General features: G+C 43.9%; 1 pseudogene; it reads right to left on the bottom strand.

Moving 5' to 3' along the window:
• Positions 1-5,198: 5,198 nt before the first annotated feature.
• LOC107525504 (small ribosomal subunit protein eS10 pseudogene) lies at positions 5,199-5,687 on the bottom strand (annotated as a pseudogene).
• Positions 5,688-5,913: the final 226 nt, after the last annotated feature.

The raw sequence follows: 5,913 nt of genomic DNA, 5'->3' as shown, positions 1-5,913 counted from the left end.
GACCCAGAGAAGGAAAGACACTTGCTCAGTGATGCACAGCTAGATAGAGGTGGGGCTGAAGGAGGATCCAAGTGTTCCTGGGGCTTCTCCACTGTACCCCAATGGGTCTGAACATACCAAGAGGGAAGCCTCTTTTGAGAAATGCTTATCCAATGCGCCAGAGTTGTTGGTGGGGAAGGAAGTGAAGAGAATAGGCCGGGGCAGCAGATGACAATACAGAGAAGGAAGGTCCTGGGGGAAAAAGTGCAAATTAATATTAAAATATTTTGTAGATCAACATTTATTGACATGAAAAGATATCTATTTTATATGTAAAGTGAAAAATTTAGGATTGAGGTTGCGTGTGGGGCATGACTCCATTTTTGTTAACAAACAGATTAACCTCCTATAGGTTTATCTATCCTTTCTATCAATCATCTCTCTTTTTATCTAACTGAAAAGTGAACAGTGGTTATTTTTGGGATATTGGAAACTTGAGTGTTATTGTTTACTTCTTATTGATCAACAGTATTTTCTAAGCCTTTGTGATAAACATGTATAGCCTTTCCAGTAAAAAAAAAAATTAAATGAAAAAGGCAATTACAGATAAAGTTGTAGGTCGCGTTTTGAGAGCCGATCTATGTATCACCAGACATAAGGGGCATTTTCCAATGTTGTTTTGAATGTTTAGTTCCTGCTGGTAAAGTGATTTCTGGATATAAGGGTTCAAAGGATCATGAAAATAATAGTTAACTGATCTTCTTTGTACAATTTCCGTAGATTCGTTTGAGGGCGAGCCTTTGCATTTATGTGAGGAATCATGGCAAATGCTCAAAATCATGGCTAAAACATTTGAGAAGACTTTCAAATGGCTTGAAAGAGGGAAAATGGTTTTTCATTCTTTAGGAAACCTTCTTAGTTCCTTTATGTGTATGTTTTAAAAACAGAAATGTTTTATGAATCATCTGGAATAGAAAGCCCCAGGCATGCTGCAGTCAGTAACTTCTACCTGCAGCACAATCTTTGAAGGCAAAAAAAGATTTCACTCAGAAGACTTCAGGGGCCTTGCAGGTAAAAGAAAGGAAATGTCAGCTATGTGACTCCTGAGGGACAGCTTCCTATCCTAGGAAGTGACCTTGGAATGCTGTTCAAAAGTGCCTGTGAGGGACGCATGGCTCATTCTGGTTGGAGAACATGTGGGCTTGGAAATGAACTGCCCTCTTGGGTTGGCCTGCCTCCTAGTACGGGGGCGCTAATGCATTTTAATAGTATCGCCCACTACGGTTAGTTGAAAATATGAACAGCTGTTGCTTAACTGTTTCTAGTCTCTTTGTCTTGCAAAATTATGTATCTTTTTGGGGCTTGGGAAAAGTGAAGTTGGGAGTGAGGTGAGGAATCAGAAGCCATTTATTAGGCCTTCACTCTGGGCCCAAAACAGTGCTAAATGCTTTATGTTAATTTTCTCATTTAATCTACATCGAAACTCTATGACAGATATAGGATTGTCTCTGATTTTTAGGTGATCTCCAATTTACTGAGGTTTAGAGAGGTAGAAATGAGTGGTCGAAAATCATAAAGCTCTTAAGAAATGGAACTGGACTTTGAATCTGGGCTTGTTTGTATTGGAACTGTTTTCGTTTTGATATACAGGGTGTCTCAAAAAATGTACACACACTTAGAATAATTATTAATTCCAATGGGTTAAATCTGAAAAGAAAAAAAACATCAATTGAACTATCAGCTATTAAGTGTGTATATATTTTGGGACACCCTATATATCATAATGCATATATAACAGTTACTATTACCATTAACTGCCACTGCCACCCAAACCAGCAGCTAACATTGATTGAGCTCTTACTGTGTATCAGAGACTGGGCTAGATTATCCCATCTAATCCTCACAGTGGGACTTTGAGGTATTCTGGGGCAGTCTCTTTTTAGGGATGCAAAAACCAAGGGACAGAGCGGGTAGGTAACATAACTCAAGTCACATGTCTCCCAAGTGGTTGAAGCAAGCTTCGAGCCCCGGCTGTCTGACTCTTGGATCTGTCCTTACTCTCTACGTTACCTCTTGGCTAAGAAGTGTCACTGTGCCCATGGACCCTGGGGACATGGCCTGTGGAGGGGAGGTTGGGGGAATGCATAGATTTTCTAGGGTTGCTATAACAAAGTACTACAAACTGGGTGGCTTAAACAATAGAAATTTATTGTCTCGGTTCTGGAGGCTAGAAGTCCAAAATCAAGTTGTTGGCAGAGTTGGTTCCTTCTGGGGGCTGTGAGGGAAGGAGCTGTTCTAGGCCTCTCTTCTTAGCTTGTAGATGGCTGTTCTCATGTTCACATGGTGTTCTTTCTGTATGCATGTTTGTCTCTGAGTTCTCCTTCTTTATAAGGACACCAGTCATACCGGAGTAGGGCCCATGTTAATGACCACATTTTAACTCAATCACCCCTTATAAAGGCCCAATCTACAAATAATGTTACATTCTGAGGCACTCAGGGTTAAAAATATAACAGATGAATTTTGGGGGAACACAGTTCAACCCATAACAGGGTAGGTTTAGAGTTGTAAGAAAGTTCTAAAATTTCTTAGAAGTTCAAGTGATTAAGAAGGGGAAGGGAGCTGGAGGAATGTTGTTGGGAGCCCTCATGATGGGCACAGGTTGAGCTCAGGGGGAGGCAGCTGGGGTTTCCATCCAGGGGAAAGCCCATCTGTTGGAATATTTCCCCTTCTCAGGAATCCAAGGGGACATGGCAGAAGTGGGTGGTTATTTCCAGCACAAATATGCAAGTGCTGTCTCCTGGGTGTCTCCCAGGTATGTTAAAGCGAGTTGCAATGTGGGGATCCTGTGGGACTGCTCCCAACATAGGGTATGGATGTCTATGAAAAGTTAATAGTAAGTCTGAAATTTAGTAATATGTATTTACAAAGGGTGTGTGAGAAAAACATGTTCCATAATTATATTGAGAGGGCAATAAATAATTAAGGTATGAAAGAGGCCTTGACCAAGAGATAGATTGGGTTTAAAATTACTCCAGGGTAGTATGATGTTGAATTACTGCAAATATTACTCACATATTCATTCATTCACTCATTCATTCATTCATTCATTCATTCATTCATTCATTCATTCATTCATTCATTCATTCAACACTTGAAGAATATATATTACGGGCCCCATGGTAGCAGCTGGGAGAAAAGCAAGGCAGGCATATGTGTTAAACCATAGCAACCTCAAAGGAGAAAATTCACTCTTGTGAGACTGTAGTGCCCTCCAATCTACACGACAGTTTCCCCGGATATGCAGAAAAATCATTGAGGGGCTTGAATAAATACAACAATTTCTGGGACTCAATTTATATTGATTGCCCTGTGCCCATGGAGGAAATAGTTGAGGAAAACTTTAAGACCTAGACCAAGACTTATTTTGAGCAGAGAGGATGTTGGTTTTACCCTTTCCTGGGAGAAGTGCTCTCAGAGAGAGAAAAGCTGTGTCTCTCTTCATTTCTTTGGCCCTGTCCCTGTTCCATCCCACCTCCCCCTACTTGTCTTAGGGTCAAGGAGATTGACATCTCAGAGCTTGACACAAATGCTCCACAGTCTTTCTTGCCAGATGCAGCTCTTAAAGCTCCCAAAACATTCTTAAGGGGATTAGCTATGGATCAGTTTAGCTGTCATTAGAGGGCACAGAATGGACCCTGCCTGCCAGGAGCTGTTCTCTGGATGTGATGCCAATAGACAAGTAAGCCGACCACTCGTAGGAGGACCTAGAGGCTGTTTGATGACATGGAAGGCCCTAACATATTATAGGAAACAGCTGGGAGAGAGCACAGAGAAAAGCTAGGGTCATAGAGATCCTGTCTGGGGATATTCTGTTGGTGGGGAAAAAAAACCCTCTCCCCAACCTGGGAGGGTGACGGGGCTTTTCTTAGACTCACTAGGGATTAGGACTGGGGACCTCCCAATACACACAGTTTCTCCTGAGCATGTGGACTCAACCTTTGGAGGAGGGACCTCTCCAGGGTAGTACATTTCTCCCTGATTCTGCCCTTAGTCACATTCTCCCCACCACCATTTCACTTTCATTTATGTTTAAATTACTACCAGCTAGTGGAGCCAAAGATCCACACACAAGTCCTTACAAAAAGTGACTTTTTTCCTCCCCTCTCTTCCGGAGCTAGGACAGATCATGAAAACTAACACGGGAGTCAAAGGGGATTTTTCCATGTGAACATGCAGATTTTGGTCAACTCTGTATCTCTTTAATACAAAGAATATGCTACACCTGAAACACTGTTGTCTATTTTTATTTAATAAACTAACCTCTCTTTTTTGATCTTTTAAAAATAAACTTCAATGGCAAAGCTGAGTTTCATTTGCCATTTCTGTGGAAGGCAGCGGCTGAAAGTTGGAGAGGCAGGGTTTAATCTCCCTCGCAGGGGCTTGCTTGAATGACAGCGGGCTCAGGACGGGTGTGGGGTATGGGCTCCTAGGAAGCTGTGGCAGTTTTGTCTCCTCTTTGTTCCCAGGCTGCTCTCTCAGGAGGAGTGACTGACGCTTTGCTGGGGAGGCGTGATTGTCCGCAGGCACAGGCTGGGAGAGAAGGGCTCACACCTGTAATTTCTCACTGTTCCCAGCACCTGATTCAGCAGGAAGGCCGAGGGGCTCTCCATTTCGCCCCTCCCAGGACTGAGTCTGGAGGGCATTACACTCAATGGGGAGCAGGCTCTTCCTCTGGCATTAGTCCCAGGGGGGCCTAGCTGGGGTCAGGGAGGTGGTTTGCAGAGTAGAGGAGCTGCTTTGCTGAGACACAGCTTGAACCCAGACATTTTGAGCCTCCCATTGGGCTGATTGATTGTCTGCTCGGATACTGGTTAAGTAGTCTGGATTTTTTTGGGGGGGTATGTGTGCATTTGTGCTGTTTGTGTGCTTGTGAGTGGTAACTGTTCCCCATTTTGATATCACTACATGCAGTGGTGGATCTCAATGAGCTTGGATCCTAGTCTCTTGGGAACCAGTTCTTGGCACTCTCAGTCTGGGCTTGGTGCCCCTTTTATGTGCCCCTAGATTGCCCTGTACTTCCTCTATCACTGTATTTATTATACTTAATGTGTGTTTTATAAGTTAAAGTTTTTTTAAATTTTTAAAATTTATTAAAATTTTTTTTTTTTTAATTTTCTGACCACAAGTTTATTCAACACAAAATAATCCCTCCAACTTTACTGAGGTGGCTGACCAGGTCTGTGACCAAATCCGCCTCTAAGCTGGAATTCCGTTGCTAGCCCAGCCCCAGCCTCAGCTTTCCTGCCAGCACCAGGGGGCATAGCGCTCTGTCTGGAGGTGTCTCTGTGGGCTTCCCCTCGTGTGAGTCTTGCAGGTCGCTCACCCTCCAGACCTTTGGGCCTTGGCCTGCTGGACTCAGGCCAGCTGGGCGCAAAGCTGCTGGCACAGCCTCAGGGGGCATGTGGAGGTAGTGGCGGAGATACTGGATGCCCTCTTTGGTACCAGTAGCAATGTCTCCAGGCAAAGTCTTCCTTCACGTAGCCTCGTGATTTGAGAGGCTGCATGGCCTTCATGACGTGAGGACTGGGCACTCTCTTGTCTGCCAGCTCGGGGTGGTTAGGCATGTGCACATCCTTCTTGGCCACCATCACTCCCTCCTTGAAAAGAAGTTCGTAAATGGCAATCCGGTTCTTGGGCATCAACATTGTCACAGCTGAAGTGTCCGGGGCTGGAGCTGGAAAGTAAGTTAAAGTTTTATCCTTAAAAATTGAACTCATCCACTCATTGATTTATCAACCAAATCCTTATTGGTGGCTGCCATGTGCCAGGCACTGTGCAGGGGACCGAGGATTTGGTAATGGACACGATACTCAAACATGATGGAGTATGTGGGTAGAAGTGAAAGTCCAGTAAACCTCCCACCTCTCCCTC

This window comes from Miniopterus natalensis, chromosome 11 (assembly GCF_054644295.1).
Source record: "Miniopterus natalensis isolate mMinNat1 chromosome 11, mMinNat1.hap1, whole genome shotgun sequence".
Lineage (NCBI taxonomy): Eukaryota > Metazoa > Chordata > Mammalia > Chiroptera > Miniopteridae > Miniopterus > Miniopterus natalensis.
This window is presented reverse-complemented; position numbering and strand designations above follow the sequence as displayed.